A 16,617-nucleotide genomic window follows, 5' to 3' on the forward strand; every position below is an offset into this window, starting at 1 on the left:
GGCACAGTGAGAGGAAAGGAGGTGCTCAGAGGGAGGAAATGGGGGGCCACACAAGAGAAAGAGACTGTTCATGGAGTAAGACGTTGGGGGTAACTGAGAAGGGGCTGCTCAGTGAGGGAGTTGCACTGTAAGGGGGGGCCGTCCCCAGCAATTTCTCTGGCCCCTCATCAATAATTCCTAAATTAGACACCTCCCAGGGAATACCAATGTCATTTCCCCTTTATATCCAGCACCTTCCTGCTCCCTGATGGAGTCCACAACTGAAGTTGATCCACTAAAAGATACTACCTCACTCACCTTGTCTCTCCAATATCCTGGGACCAACCTGGCTACAGTGGAAGATATTGAATGATGCTGTTTGGAATGGAAACTCCGCAGCATAAAGAAAAAGGAACCCATTGCAACATCTGCTTCCCAAGCAAATGCAAGAAATGAAACATCATTCCCAGAGGACTCAGCATGTGTTACCTGCTGACCACTACAAACAACTCCCAATATGCTGAACAGCTCTGTAGAAGGACTTCAGAAAAACTAGGGCACCATCTCCTCCACCGCACATACTCCAAAACAGCCATCAAAAACATTTCAGAAGTTGGTCCCAATAAAAGATATCTCCTCACTCCTCCCTTGTCGCTCTAGAGTCCACACCACATATGCTGTGTCTTCCCATCCAGCTAGAGTCCACATGCAGTACTGCTAACCCTTCAGATGAAAAAAATCATGAGACAGCCCACTAAAATTGTGAGGTTTTCATTTATTTATTTATTTTGGTTTTTGCCCTCTGGTTTCTGAGCCTTTAGAGTCCACTTGCTTCCTGTTTTTAGGCTTTTCTCCAAATGAGGAGGACTAGAAACTTTTGAAAATAAAAGCTGAGATTTTCATGCAATTTCCTGATTTCAGTAGTTGGAACTTTAAAAAAAGATCCCAAATCACAAGACTCTCAATAAAAATCACAAAAGCTAGCAACAACATACATGTACAGATGCACATACACACACCTCCAACTAGAAAATGCCACCCTGCTAGTCCATACAAATACCCCATTGTGCTTTCCCATCCTGATAGACTCCATATGTGCTTGCAGCATACGAGATGTATGAATTCTTCCAAGCACAAAGAGTGTGTGTAAGTTTATGAAAGGCTTAGGGCACAACATTTAATAAACCATTTTTAAACAAAGTTAAAATACAGCTTCCCATAAACAACATGAAATATTCCCCATATCCATCATCACCCAAGCTCAAGACATATTCTGAGAAAAAAAATAGTTCTACACTATTTTCTAATAATAAACATACTGTCCCTATTTTGCCAACAAGGGAAACAAATTCAAGAGGTAAAGTCCCTCCATTGAAAATACCCTTGCCAACATCCCTGATGTTTATATTTGATAATTATCAGTTCAAGCAACCTACCTGATTTAAACTGCCTGCGTGGCACATGACACTTGGCCTCTCCAAGACGCAGAGCTTATATACTGTCTTCTACCCTCTTTGAATCTCATATATAGATTCTTGTTGAGATCTTGGCTTGCATCTGAAGTGTTAAGTGACCAAATACCATCAAAGATGGACAGTTCTTCCTTAGAGAAGAAAGGATCCTTTGTGTGATTTATACAAAGATTTCAGGATATTTTATTAAACAAGCAGGCTTACTGATAGTATATACAGCACAGTCGTTTGAAATAATCAGTTATATCATTTATAATGTTGCCCTTCTCCCAGGAGAGGAAAGGGATTTCTGACTGCATCTTTTAGAAGTATGATTTAGAGATTTGAATACAATTTCCCCAAAGATGAGTTTAAATTTTTTTTAATGTTCTTGTTTCTAAAGATGTAACCCAGCAGAGTCGTGCACTCAACTCTCTGTTAATCAAAGTTTGAACAGATATTTTAAATGTTTTTGTAAAAAGTGATTATTGATAAATAAAACAAAAAGTATATCAGCTGTATGAAATCGGATTTTCACATGACCAAGCCCATATATTACTACATACTAGCCTAAGAATTAACGTTTACTAGCTCACTCCCTTATTAACATAGCTTCTGGTGCCTATTTCCAAGCATTAATACCAGTGCAATATATGTCTGTACTTGCCATTTACATTCCAGAACACTTAGGAATCTGTTTAGTGATTTCTGTTGAGATTATTTTGTACTTGTCTTCCCACAGCAATGCTGAACAGAAACAGAATAAATAATTAATAAGCAATATATTTATGAGTTTTTCTTTTAATTTTTAGGGCCTTTGAAAGGTTCCAAATTTACCACACTGGATACTGACATCTTCCATTTATCAACAAACTAAGAGCAGCACAAAGAGAGCAGGCAGAAATAGCCAAGCTCCAACATGCATAATCCCTAAATTAGAGGAACTATCAATGGGGCAAGAAAGTAGTTTAGGGCTTGTCTATACTTAAAAGACTGCAGCGGCAACTGCGCCACTGTAGCGCTTCAGTGAAGACACCGACAGAAGGGCTTCTCTTGTCGGCATGGGTGCAAGCGCTCCTGGTGAGGGGACACACCACCAACAGAAAGAGGGTAGTGTGGACATGAAAAACAGCAGTAATTACTGCAGAGGCTCTAAGGCTAGGTCTACACTACCCGCCTGAATCGGCGGGTAGAAATCGACCTCTCGGGGATCAATTTATCGCGTCCCGTCGGGACGCGACAATCGATCCCCAAATCGGCGCTCTTACTCCACCAGCGGAGGTGGGAGTAAGCGCCGTCGACAGGAAGCCGCAGAAGTCGATTTTGCCGCCGTCCTCACAGCGGGGTAAGTCGGCTGCGATACGTCGAATTCAGCTACGCTATTCACGTAGCTGAATTTGCGTATCTTAAATCGACTCCCCCCTGTAGTGTAGATGTACCCTAAGTTAACCTAACATAGGTCAACTTAATTTGTAGTGTAGACACATGGCCTTAGTACCTTTTCCAGACCTGAAGGAGAGGTCTGTATAGCTCAAAGTTTCTCTCTCTCACCAGCAGAAGTTGTTCCAATAAAAGATATTACCTCACCCAGCTTGTATTTATAATATCCTGGGACCTACATGGCTACAACAACACTGCATACAGCTCTGATAAAGACAGCTGTGTCAATTGAGGTGGAAGGCAGTGGATCTCAATTCCTGTCTTCAAATAAATGATCATAAGAAACATTTGCTGGAATCTTTGGATATTAAGACTACATATTGATCACAAATTATATCTGGTGTGTCATATTAGTAGTTGGTTAACTAGGGCCTTTAAAATTGTTTGATTCAATTCTCCCTGATTTTTTGTTAACTGTGAGATAAGAAAAGGCTTCAGTACTTCATGACCCTTGTATGTTTAGTCTGCCTGAAATTATGTACTCTATTGGGCACTTGTTTATTGTGGCAACACTTGTATAGTTTATCATGCTAAAGTATTTTGAATTAAAATGAAACATTATCACTAGTAATGTTATCAGTAAATTGCTTTTTTGTGTATTAGTGTTAAACTGTTTCATTTTTAACAGAATACAATTTTCGCCTTCCTCTGCAGCGTGGGGCACGGGTCACTTGCTGGAAGATTCTCTGCACCTTGAAGTCTTTAAACCATGATTTGAGGACTTCAATGGCTCAGACACGGGTTTGTTACAGGAGTGGGTGGGTGTGATTCTGTGGCCTGCATTGTGCAGGAGGTCAGACTAGATGATCGTAATGCTCCCTTCTGACCTTAAAGTCTATGAGTCAATGTCTGTCTATATCCAGGGTGCCCATCACCACAGTATCTATGGGCAAATAGTTTGCACCAAGGAGCCATTTATGGGATTAGAATAACATGAGATCTCGTCTTCTCATGGTATTTCAGTTTGCATGGGAAAAAGACAAAGCCTGATTGCACATTATTGCAGCTCACAGCGGGGTAAGTCGGCTGCGATACGTCGAATTCAGCTACGCTATTCACGTAGCTGAATTTGTGTATCTTAAATCGACTCCCCCCTGTAGTGTAGATGTACCCTTAAACTCTGAATTTCTGTCTATCAAGTTAAACCACCTCCCCGAATTACATAAATCCTCTACTGGCATTGTTCCTCCACTACCATGTCTATATGGATGACGCATGTACCTGTATTTATATATACAGCACCTGGGGCTCTCAAGTCTCAGTTGGAGTCTTTAAGCACTGTTGGAATGAGACAATAACAATCAGACAGTAGGGTAATTGGATCTTTAAAAATATTTTGTTTTAATAATCTAATGTGTTATGAGTAACAGAGATAAGGAATGATGTTTTAATACAGGGGTTCTCAAACTGGGGGTCGGGACCCCTCAGGGGGTCGCGAGGTTATTACATGGGGGGGTCGCGAGCTGTCAGCCTCCACCCCAAACCCCGTTTTGCCTCCAGCATTTCTAATGGTGTTAAATATATAAAAAAGTGTTTTTAATTTATAAGGGGGGGTCGCACTCAGAGGCTTGCTATGTGAAAGGGGTCACCAGTACAAAAGTTTGAGAATCACTGTTTTAATATATACATTTATAGTGACATAGTCTCTAAAACAGATAGACTGTTTCGGGCTTTTTTTTCCATACTTCCATTTGCACAACCACAGTTTTCTGTGAAGAATTACAATGTATGTGTGTGTTCTTTCTCCCCTTTGCATTAGGACATCTCGCTTCCTTTCATGTCTGAGATTCTTCTAGTATCTTACATTGAAACATCAGGCTGTAGAAACAGGACTCCCTGTATTGTATACAACTACTTGGGCCTTGAAACTGCAGTAGTTATCGCAAATAAATAACTGTTCTCCCATGCATATCAGCTCATTACTCAATGTGATAAAATCCTTATTTTGTTTGCATTGTCTGAAATGTCACTTCATCCTGTGATTTATAGATGTTTTTCAAGCTGAACTATGTCAAGAACAGGTTCCTGATAACTGTTTGAGTTTAGAAATAACATGTTACATGCTACAAACGTACCCTCTGAGCTATGGTAGAGAGTTACAGTGTATTTTTAACTCAGACCAAGAATGACACAAGGACTGGTTGTTTTTTCCTTGCTATCTCTTTCTAGATATTTAAAAAGACATCTTGTCTCTTTCTGTATCAGTTTGGGGTCAGGCTGACATCCATTCAGCTGGACACACATGGGAATGGAAAAAGACAGTGGTAAACAAGCCACATATCTGCACAGAAACTCTTCAGCTACAACATGCCAGGAAAATGTGTGCACGCTCAAAAAAAGGTTGTGCCATTGATTGGGTTCAAAGAGGAGTTCAGCGTTTATTTCAAAGTGAAAGACAGAGGTTAGCCAGTCTAGACACAGCGCTCAATATAAAACCTAAAAAAGAGCCAGCATTTCACACGATGTAGTAGTAGCTCTGAAACCATAGTCAGGATACCCCCTTCCAGTGGTACTCTGGGGCCAGGAGAGAACTCTCACAGCATAGTCATTTGTTTTGGGCTGCTGTAGGCAGCCCTATTTAGGTTCTTCCCCATCCCCAGGTCTCAGTGCAGAGGATGTATTGGGGATGCAAGTGGACAGTACTGTGCCTCATGACGCTCTGGCCATTCTGACTTGCACCACGAGCCACAGGGTGCCCTGAGGAGACTGCTTACATTGTGCCATGAGCCATTTTGTCCCCCAGAGCAACCAGTGCATATTAGGTGGCTTAAAGCCGCAGTCACCTTCCAGACTGCACTTCCTGAAGGTACAGCACAGAATGTCTGACTCAGTCTTTATTCTAGCTCTCCCGCATCACTAACATCTGGACTATTTGATCTTGGGGAAACACATCCTGGGGAGACATCTCAAACACAACTCTGATGCTACTGTGAGTCTTCTCTCCTCCTTTCCAATGGCTCTGCTGCTAAGAGATTTTAGTGCAATGTGCATCCCAGTGGTTCCTCTTTTATTGACTCACTGTGATTGTTACAGAAGGTCAAACAGAACATGGTTTTTTAGGCAGGGTCTGCCTTGGGGTTAATTATTTCTCTTCAATTCTGTCCCACTTCAGTAGCTCCACTACCAGGAGCAACTAAGCAAGGCTTCTGTGGTCACTATAATTTTTCATATTGTGACATCTAATCCTCCTGAAAGCATGTCCAAATGACACAATATTAAGAACATCCAGGGCCAGCCCTAGACCAAATGGTGCCCCAGGCAAGGAGTGTCTTCAGCACCCGCCCCCCCACACACACACCCTATTTGTTAAACTTTTGAATACCTTATTTTGTATTGCATTTGTAGCCCATTTTACGATTTTGATCCACAATTTGGAAACATAATTTTTCCCTGTCATATAAGACAATAAATTTCCACATTAGGGTCTGTAAATCTGTATTTATTCATGCCATATATAAGCAAATGAATTGATTTCCTCTAAGCTTACCGAAGCTTTTTAATTTTAAGAATAACTGAAATGTACTAACCTCAAGAAATTGAACCGGGCCCCAACATTGGGCAGACCAGTATTAAATAGCATTACAGTAGGTGACAGCCTTAGAATGTTAACCCTAGTCCTTTCGTTCAAAGAGTCGCTATTCTTGACTTTGCCCTCGTGAACTGAAGCACAGCGTCAGAGAGATTCAAAGACTGGCCAATGGCATTTTCAAGCCTTAAAATAACAAGTGATTCTAGGAGGTTAATGAAAAAATTAATCCAGGTACAGAATACCTGAAACATTTTACTTCAAACATTCTATTTTCTCTTTTGTCACTAACAACAGAAACTGCACCCCGAGCCGGGCACCCTCTCAACCCCGGCACCCCAGGTTGCCTGCCCCTAAATCAGGCCCTGAGAACATCAAGAGCCATGAGAAGCTCATCTACATCAATGTTGGTGCCAAAAGTGGAGTTGCACCAGTGCTAGCCACTGTATGAAGCTTTTGCACAAAAATTCCAGTGTAGACAAAGCCTTGGAATCCAGGCCTCCATGATCCCAAATCCAAGTGTATCACCTCAAACTGTGATCTTGTCCAATCTTATAAACTAAGCATGTTTGTGCCAGGTCAGTGGCAGGGTGGGAGACTTCAAACGCCTATCAGTGGCGCTGCCTGAGGAACTGGTGTTGGTGAGTCAGTATTGAGCAAGTGCCTTGGTATTGTTTGATGGATGATTTGCTGCCGGAGGCACCCAGTTTTGTGTGAATCATACACTATAAGTACTTAATCACTCATAGTTTTTATGGGAGTCAGATGCTAGTGTTGGTTTCCCAGCCAAACATAAACGTAGATAAATAGAATCAACCTACCTAAACTCTAATGTGTCAATTTCTGCTTACATTTAAAAATTTCTGCATGAAAGTAGGTTATTGAGAAGGAGGAAATATATGACCATCCTTTACTCAGAATTTTGCCAATAGCCAGATAGCAGCATTTCTTAAGGACCTCGGGTTTTCAACAGTCATCATAAAATACTCTTAGGTTCAGAAAATCCACAGAAAAAAGTGATGCATGCTACCTAGCTATTGTTCTGTCATGGGTCATTTATCCAGAATCCATGAAGCTTGACAAAGTCATCGCGGTTCATGTGTCCACAGGTCACCAAGTCTGCTAATATCTCTGTCGGAGAAAACTGAGTTCTCACTCTTTTGTTTAGTTTTTGAGTTCTCACTCTGCTTCCACATCTCAATGGCTTCAAACAAAGAAAGAATGACGTCCCTCTTCCCACTTGATTCCTGTGTTCTCCAGTTAAAGCTGAAAGCTCATTCTTTGAAATGTATCATTCTTGTATGTAGAGCAATTAGCAAAGGGGCTTGATGTGAATTTGCTGTAATTAAATGCTTGACACTCTCCTCTCTCCTCTCCGCAGCTCCCAGAAGACACAAAGTTTCCTGGGGATTATCTTGGTTGCCCACATCATTCGACCCATAGAAAAGTCAATTGAATGCTCTATTGAAAGTGTGAGGAGAGAGGATGCATTATTCTGTTTTATGTTTTAATTCTGAGTTATTCTGACTCTCTATTGAGAATTTGAAAAGTGCTGAAAGGGTCTCGCTTATTTTGATTTGTCACAGCATACAGGTTTTTCCTTTACTTTTTACTGAATAACCTTGAGAAATTTAGGTAACGTTATTGGTGTATTGGTTAAACAAATCCAAACTAATTTGCCCTCTATAAAACAGTCCACATGAATGCTTATATTTCCCATGTTGCAGGCAGCCTGTATTCCCATGTTGCCTTTTTGTTGGTATGCTATCAAGTCTACTTTGTGCTTTCTACATAAGAGAAAGCAAAAATTATTATTGGCATTGGGCTGGAACAGGAAATCCCCAAACTCTTTAATATTCTTCTCATCAGGTTGTTGATTATAATCCAGTCGCTTTGGTCCTTCTAATGTTAATACAGCCACACATCTGTTTCACAAAGATGCCCCTGTAACTAATTTCTGGCCCGGTGTTCCAAACATTACTTCTGATAGAGAATCATATGCATATGTTGTGTCTGATACAGCTGCTCTTGAATATTCTCAGTGTAAACATTCCAAAAAGATGAGACATAAACAGGTATGTTCCGAGAACTTGACGCTGTTTATGGAAGCTTTTTTTTTTTTCAAATAACTAATACGAGCCTGGCAGGGTTCCTATACTCCCTACATAAGTGATCTGAATTCAATCAATAAGCACTGGTACTTGAGGAGCATTATCTGCACAGTTAGATTCCTCCCTGACACTGCTCAAAGCATGGTTATATGCTCAGAACTAACACTAAAAATGGCTTGCCGGTTCATTGTGTCTCAGCAGCATCCAAATAAAATTTGTTCACTGTACAAGAGACGATAAAGTTTTTTTCTGCATGCCCACTCTGTGATCTCAGTGGTTTACGCATTGGCCTGTTAAACCCAGGGTTGTAAATTCAATCCTTGAGGGGGCCATTTAGGGGTCTGGAGCAAAAATCTGTGAACTTAGCCTAAAATTACACTGGCTTCTTCCTGGGTCTTGTAATATTGCCAGTAACAATATTTCTGCCCTCAGCTAGACCTGTGCAGTTCCTAAATCTTCACATTCAGTCCTCAGTCACGTCTGTGCAACTTTATTGTCTGTCTAGTAATAATACAAATCAAGGGAAGAGAAATATTATATTTAATATACATGCAGAATTATTTTTGTTTTTTCCCAAAGTTTTCCAAGAGGCACTAGTAGCTCTTTAGATCACCATATACAGAATATTCCCAATAGAGAGTCAGAATAACTCAGAATTAAATATGCATTGATGGAGGTTATATTTCTGGCTCCCAGGCCCTCTGTATTGGTAGTGAAGGAATTTGTATCCTTTTGGTCCATTAATTTATGACTGAAAGGGAAGGTAGAAATCCATCAGTTTAAAGGGACAGAGTCAGCTTCAAATTTTTAGGCTTGGTTAAAAATAATTTAACAAGACCTAATATTTATAAAATACTCTTATTTCTGCTAAAATATATTTTTGTTTGGTAGGATGTAAGCATTCACTTGCCCTGTTTGCAACCCAAACATTAAAACTAGAAACCTTTTGCTAGAAAGGGGAACTGAGCAAAAACAAAAATGAAACTGACTAATCTATTTCCATTTGAAATGTAAAAAAGGAAAACCAAGAGCATAAATGCTGAAATGAGCACTGTTTAGCAATGTATTTAACTTTTAATGACCTACAGTGTTATTAGTAACAAATCATATGCAATAACTAAAAACATGACTAACTTGACCGTGACCCTTTAAGATGTTTTTTGCTTAAAACCAGTAATTCTTTTGATGTGAAAAGGAAATTTGGTGTACAGCCAGGACAAAATTTAGGGAAAGAGCTAGGGATTTCACAAATCCCTAGCTCTTTGTGAAAACTTTTGACAACAGCCAGGATAAGATATTTAACTCTGAAAAGGGACTGTTGTACATGCCCAGCATATTTATTTTTTATATACATCTGGCACAAAGTGCCATTGTTGTGAGTTTCAGGGTAAAGAATGGATTTTCAAAAGGAGTTCACCTTCTCACAGAAGATGCACACTAGAATAATGACAGGTTTCAGAGTAGCAGCCGTGTTAGTCTGTATCTGCAAAAAGAACAGGAGTACTTGTGGCACCTTAGAGACTAACAAATTTATTTGAGCATAAGCTTTCGTGGGCTACAGCCCACTTCTTTAGTGGGCTGTAGCCCACGAAAGCTTATGCTCAAATAAATTTGTTAGTCTCTAAGGTGCCACAAGTACTCCTGTTCTTTTTACACTAGAGTAAGCAGGCCGTGTGGTTTGTGAAAGGGAACTGGCCTGGCCATTAGGAGACCTGAGTGCTATTCCTGGCTCTCCTGCAGTATGGCTTTGGGTGAGTCACTTCATCTCTCTGTCCCTGTTTCCGGTCCCGCCCTTTGCCTGGCTTGTCTATTTCAATTTTAAGCTCTTTGCTTCTTAATATGTGTTTGTACCTGGCCTAGCACAATGCGGCCCTGCTCTCGACTGGGGCCGCTAGGTTCTACTGTAATACAAACAAATAATAATAGACTATCATTGGCCATTGAAAGCTTTTCATATCCATCATGTTAATTCCTCATATACTTCCCGTGAAAACAAATATAGTTTGAAAAAAACCTTGTCCCAGCAAGGTCTAAGAATTAAAGGTTTTTATTTCATATCCTTTTCTAACATGAGAAAGAAAGAGGAAACAGATCAAAGAGGAGACACTATATTTCCACATTTGCTATCTTCTCAATCTCTGTTTTTTCTTACCCTGGTTTAAAGCTTGCCTGTTTTGTGCTCCTTCTTTTACAATATTGCTGAACAGAATCCAAAATAGAGGCTGACGTATTTATAGAATAAGCCCTTCACATGGAGGCAGAGCAGAGCTAGAGATCCTATATACACAGCTCTGGTATATCTACTTTACATCAGCATCTACTTCAGGAGGAGAGATAGCAATTGCGGGGAAAGGTCCAGGGTGTTTGTACAGAGCTGGTTCACTTTATATACACCCTTTGTTTTGTTTTAATTCTTCACTTGTATTTGTACTGAGTAATCATGTTTTATAATAGAACTGCAAAATATTGTGCATTGCATCACAAAATGTGGAATAGAAAATAATAAATTAAATCTTGCACTTTTGGTTAAACTGCACCAGGTGGGAGTATTTGATAAAGAAAACAAGCCAAAGGTTGCTTTTACATTATGAATTTTAACTCCATAATTCTTTCAAAATGATGTCTATATGGCTTCCCAAATTGCTTCCTACAATGATGTATTAAAGCCTGAATTAGTACCCTTATTTGGGACTGTTGCTAGAGTTAAGAACTGTTCAACATAAGAGTGGTAAAATAGGGTCCTTAGCAATTTAAACATTTAGTTTTTGGTAATAAAAATGGTTGTATGGATGACGTGTTTATAATATCTTACTTCTATACATACCTTTCATCCCAGAGCGCTAAGAAATCGTATCCACCACTGAAATGCAGCCATCTCTGGGGTGGAACTTAGCAGCTGTTTAGCCTCATACAGCAATTATTATAGCATTTTATGTATGTTACAATAGAGGCCAAATTGTGTATGTCTCCGCAAAACATAATCTCCATCAAGTGTACCTTCATGCCATGCTGGGGCATTGGGGTCAGTGCTTACTCAGCAGGAACAGTGCCATCTCCTGAATTACACACTACTCCCGGCAGTACAGTTTCCTCTAGCAACACTCTGGGGCCCTGAGGTTAGTGCTAATTTGGAGGGTGGAGTCACTACTGGATCACCCACACTTCAGCTTACATCACCAAAGTGTTCACTAGAAGTCCTTAATTCAATCACAGAGACAGCTCAGTGATGTTTATTTGAGGCGGTCTGATACAATCACAGAGCAAGAGGTTTGCACTTTTTGCCAAGAGTCTATTATAAACATCAGAGGTTCATGCCTTACTCACATTTTTTTTTTACAAGCTTGGATGAGTTGCATAATTTAAACTCCTCCAGTCTGGTGCAGTATATTCAGATCTTCTTTCAGTGCCATGGTTGCCCTTATGTATAGCACTATTTTGTTCATTTCACTTCTGCTGGGCTCCAAGCAGATAGAAAAAGCAGAACCTGCTCTTTGTGGGAATGTCAACATTAATAATTAATTTCAACCGCTTGGCTCAGGGGTGAGGATTTTCTAACACAAGCCTGTTGACAGACATGCTGGCTGCTGGTGATGCCAAGGGGAAGTTCATACAGCCTCACGTTTTAAATCCAGAACAGAAGGGAGTAAAAATAATAAGATGATACAATCAATTTATAAGCACTTGCTTCCACTCTGGCAAGACAATTTTACTTTATACCAGATGCCAAAAAGCCTTATTAAAAGGCATAGTGTTCTCTCAGTTATATTCCTGTAACAGTGTTTTTCTCTTATAACATTCATTCTTTTGTCAGAAACTATGATTTTTTTGCAAATACAGGAAACTTTGTTTTATGGTTCAAAGAATCAGGCTGGAAATAAAGATGCAATCTAGCAGGGATTGGTTTGGGTTCCGATGCTGGCTTTCAAACTGAGGACCAGCTGCATTATTCTGCGGTCAGTCTATTCTCTCCTTGCTGTGTGTAGCTCCCATTAATAATTATTGTTTATGTTGCAGTAGTGCCCCAGATGTGCTAAGTGTCTTCCAAACAGATAGGAAGAGATAGCTAAGGCTGTTACCAGCTCACATTGCCAGGGGATAATTTATAGCTCTTAAAGCCATGTTTCCTAGTGATCAAGTGAGCTATTATTACAGTTCTGTAGCAGAGGTTTAGGGTAGTTCTAGCAGATGTAGGAAATATAAGAATATACCAGGAAATATTTTACATCAGAGGCGGGTAACCTGCGGCCCATGGGCCGCACGCGGCCCATCAGAGTAATCTGATTGCGGGCCACGAGACATTTTGCTGACGTCGACCGTCCGCAGGCACAGCCCCCCACAGCTCCCAGTGACTGCGGTTCACCGTTCCCAGCCAATGGGAGCTGTGGGAAGTGGCAGCCAACACATTCCTGTGGCTCGCTGCTTCCCACAGCTCCCATTGGCCGGGAATGGTGAACCATGGCCACTGGGAGCTGTGGTGGGCTGTGCCTGTGGACAGTCAACATCAGCAAAATGTCTCGTGGCCCACAATCAGATTACCCTGATGGGCCGCAGGTTGCCCACCACTGCTTTACATTATTATAATATATTTGTCCTGGATGATCCCAAGGCCTTTGATAAACTATGGACCTAATCCTGATGCTCTTACTCATGTGAGAAAGGTTACTCATATGAGTAGTCCCATTGAAGGCATTGACACTACTCAGGAGTAGATTTATGTGCATAAACGTTGGCAGGATCAGGCCCTGTGGACCATAGCATACCATTGATTTTCAGCATAATTCCCCATTGAAATCAGTGGCATGTGCTCCTTAAAAATCAAGGACACTGAATATCCCAGTACGCAGTACACACTGGAATCACTTTACCACTGAAATGCTCCCACCTCTGGAGAGCAAGGAGGCCAACAATTAGCACCCTGCACAACAGCATCACAATGAGACATGGAGCTAAAGTCCTGAAAATTGGTGATCCTTAAAGATCCTATGACACGTTTCTCAAAAGCTGGGGTAGGTTCCCTAGTCCCTTGGCCATAGTCCAATTTAGAGCATTATACTGACTACCTAAATTCCCAGCCCAGTTTCAAATGGATGTAATATTCTTCACTTCCTGCCTTAAAATGCCATGTAGCGTTGTATGCTGTTAAACACCTACAGGCATTCCACTCCGGAGGTGCCCTCATGTCAGTGGGTGAAGATATTACTGTGTTTATAGGCCCAATCCTACAGGCTGATCTGCATAGGCAGCAGACCCTTACACCCACCTGGTCAGCTGAGGACAGCTCAAAGAGAGACAGGAAGCCTGAAGAGGGCGAAGGGTTACAGAAGTCTAGGAGCTCTGTGAAGTGAGATCTCTTACCCAGCACCTGGGGAGAAGGTAAAAAGCCGTATGTTGTGGGGCCCAAGCACTCGTCTAGCATGATGTAAAGAAAGTGCCTGGGATTGTGTGAGGACTGTTTACAGCAAGGTGTGCAGGGGGAGGGCACCCCACGCTGTTACACTCCTACTGAATTCATGTTTATTGGAAGAGTATGGCAGGAGCATTTATTTATGCCCACTGCTTAGGTGTAACCCCATGATCACATGGCTGCCACGCTAGCAGCCAAACAAGGCAGATGGAATGTTGAAGCATCCATAGAGGAAAAGGTATTTCCAGTCCTGCAAAATCTTGCTCATGCAGTTATCCCTTACTCCTGCAAGTAATCCATTGGTAAAACCAAGCCCTTATTTTTAATCTGATCTGCTGATTTTTCAAATTTACAATAACTTTCTTCATCAGGTTAATGTTTTTTACCGGAATACAAGCAAAAGTATGCCAAAAAATTATTTAAAATGAGAAAATCAAACCATGTTTCTTCCACAGGAGGGCAGGAGGAATTACATATTTGGAGTTTGGGAAAGGGTTTATTTTGAAACCACAAGTATGGTTTTAGAAATTCACATAATAGTGTGTGTGTGTGTGTGCGCGCGCGTGTGGGCACGCATGCGTAAAAGCTGAGTGCATCTAAAATCGGAAATCTTGAATTCCACCTTCATCTGTTTCATGATGTAGTTTAATCTCTCTGCACAGATTACAGATGAATTGTTCCACAAAACCAGATCACAGGAACTTTCATTTGGGGGGGAAGGGAAGGGATACATTTTTACTGCCGTTTAAAAAATAATTTCCTGGCAATTTCTGGCAAAACCCAGAAATTTTTGCCACAGCTACACCGACACATCGAATAAAATCCTTACTTGGGTAAAACGCAGTCAAGAGGTTCAGGATTTGGCCATGTAATATGTGAGTAAGAGCCCAGTGTTTCTTGATAATGTGTTGAGGAGAAGTTGACTATTCCAAATGCTCTGACTATCAGGCCCAGATCCACAAAAATATTTCGATGCCTAACTCTCCCTGAAATCAAGGCAGGCCTAAGTGCCTGATCCCAACCCGCTGAAGTCTATGGGAGTCTTTCCTCTAACTTCAACAGGCTTGGATTCGGGTCCTAGATCTTTTTCTCTTTGGCCATTCACATAATTTTCCTTTTTAGCGGCTATCACTTAATTGAGCAGCTTGAGCATCTTAAGTTTGCTACATCCCTGGGGACCTTGTCTGCATATCCCACTCCACTCGTCGTCGTTGATTCAAGAGATGCCCTGTATCTCTTTGCTTCATTAGCTCTGCAGGAGCTCAGTCCAGCTCTTACGGAGGTCAAAGGATTTTTTTGTTTGTTTTTGTCCTGTCCTGGGAGCTGAATTTAAGGTGAAAACCTTTGCTCATCGGTTGCTTCTTACTTAAGAGTTGGTTTCATTTCATCCTCCTGCTAATCTGCCAGATTTTCAAAAATGTTCAGCACCCAGCAGCTACCACCGAGAATGAGGGAGAATCATCTCCACAGCTGAGAACAGTGGGAGGTGTTCCTGTATTTGTTATTGCGTCTCAGGCCGCTCTCTTTCAGTATCCATATGCTGCCGTATGAGGGGAGAGGGATAGCTCAGTGGTTTGAGCATTGGCCTGCTAAACCCAGGGTTATGAGCCAATCCTTGAGGGGGTCATTTAGGGATCTGTCTGGGATTGGTCCTGCTTTGCACAGGGGGTTAGACTAGATGATCTGTCCCTGATAATCTATGATTCTATTAAATAAATGTGTTAGTCTTCAAGGTGCCACCAGGGCCAGCTCTAGGATTTTTGCCGCCCAAAGCAAAAACAATTTTGGCCGCCCCGCCCCCCCCATTCTTTAATTACCCTGGCCCCGCCTCAACTCCGCCTCTTCCCCAAATCCCCAGCCCTGCCTCCTCCCCCCAGGGTCTCAGGTTTGAGAGCCTGGGAGGGAGGGGGAGACTCCGAGTGGCCGCGGCGCGGGTGCCGCTTCTCCCCCTCCCTCCCAGACTTGGGCGCCTGGGAGGGAGGGGCAGCAGCGGCGCGCGAAACAGCCGCTCGGGATCTCCCCCTCCCTCCCAGGTTTGAGAGCCTGGGAGGGAGGGCGAGTAGCAGTAGCGGAGGTGAGCTAGGGCGGCCGGGGAACATTTTTAGGGGCGGCATTCTGGCGCCGGCCATGCCGCCCTTAAAAATGTGCCGCCCCAGCACCAGCTTGTTTTGCTGGTGCCTAGAGCCGGCCCTGGGTGCCACAAGTACTGCTGTTCTTTTTGCAGACACAGACTAACACGGCTGCTACTCCAAAACGCCACAGTAGGTGGCAGCAGAGTAACGCTAATGCAGATAGATCTGTGGCCTTGATGTTTTTGATAGAGGAAGATGAACTGGATAGGAAAGGATCTCAGACAATCAATAGAGAAAGGGGGCGCCAAGCCTTACGACAGAGGAGGAAGGGTGCAAAGGACAGTGAGCTGCAAACAGGGCTGTCATAAGTTCCATTTTCCCCCCTATTGATCCATCGGTCAATGAATAGTGATGATTAGGATCCAAAATCCGCTGCATCAAGATGCTGGTAGTCATTATGGGGAGCAGAAGTTGGAAGGGAATGAAATCTTTCTCTCTGGCAGCAGAGAACAAGGCCAGTAACAGGGCAGTCAGGAGGGCATGTCTGGAGCCAGGTTTATGGCAGCGAGAAGGAGTTATGCCAGTGGATGGGAGCTGCAGACAGCTCCATAGTGCATCCAAAGTGGTTTCTGTC

Source organism: Malaclemys terrapin, chromosome 22, assembly GCF_027887155.1.
Source record: "Malaclemys terrapin pileata isolate rMalTer1 chromosome 22, rMalTer1.hap1, whole genome shotgun sequence".
In the NCBI taxonomy this organism is placed as follows: domain Eukaryota; kingdom Metazoa; phylum Chordata; order Testudines; family Emydidae; genus Malaclemys; species Malaclemys terrapin.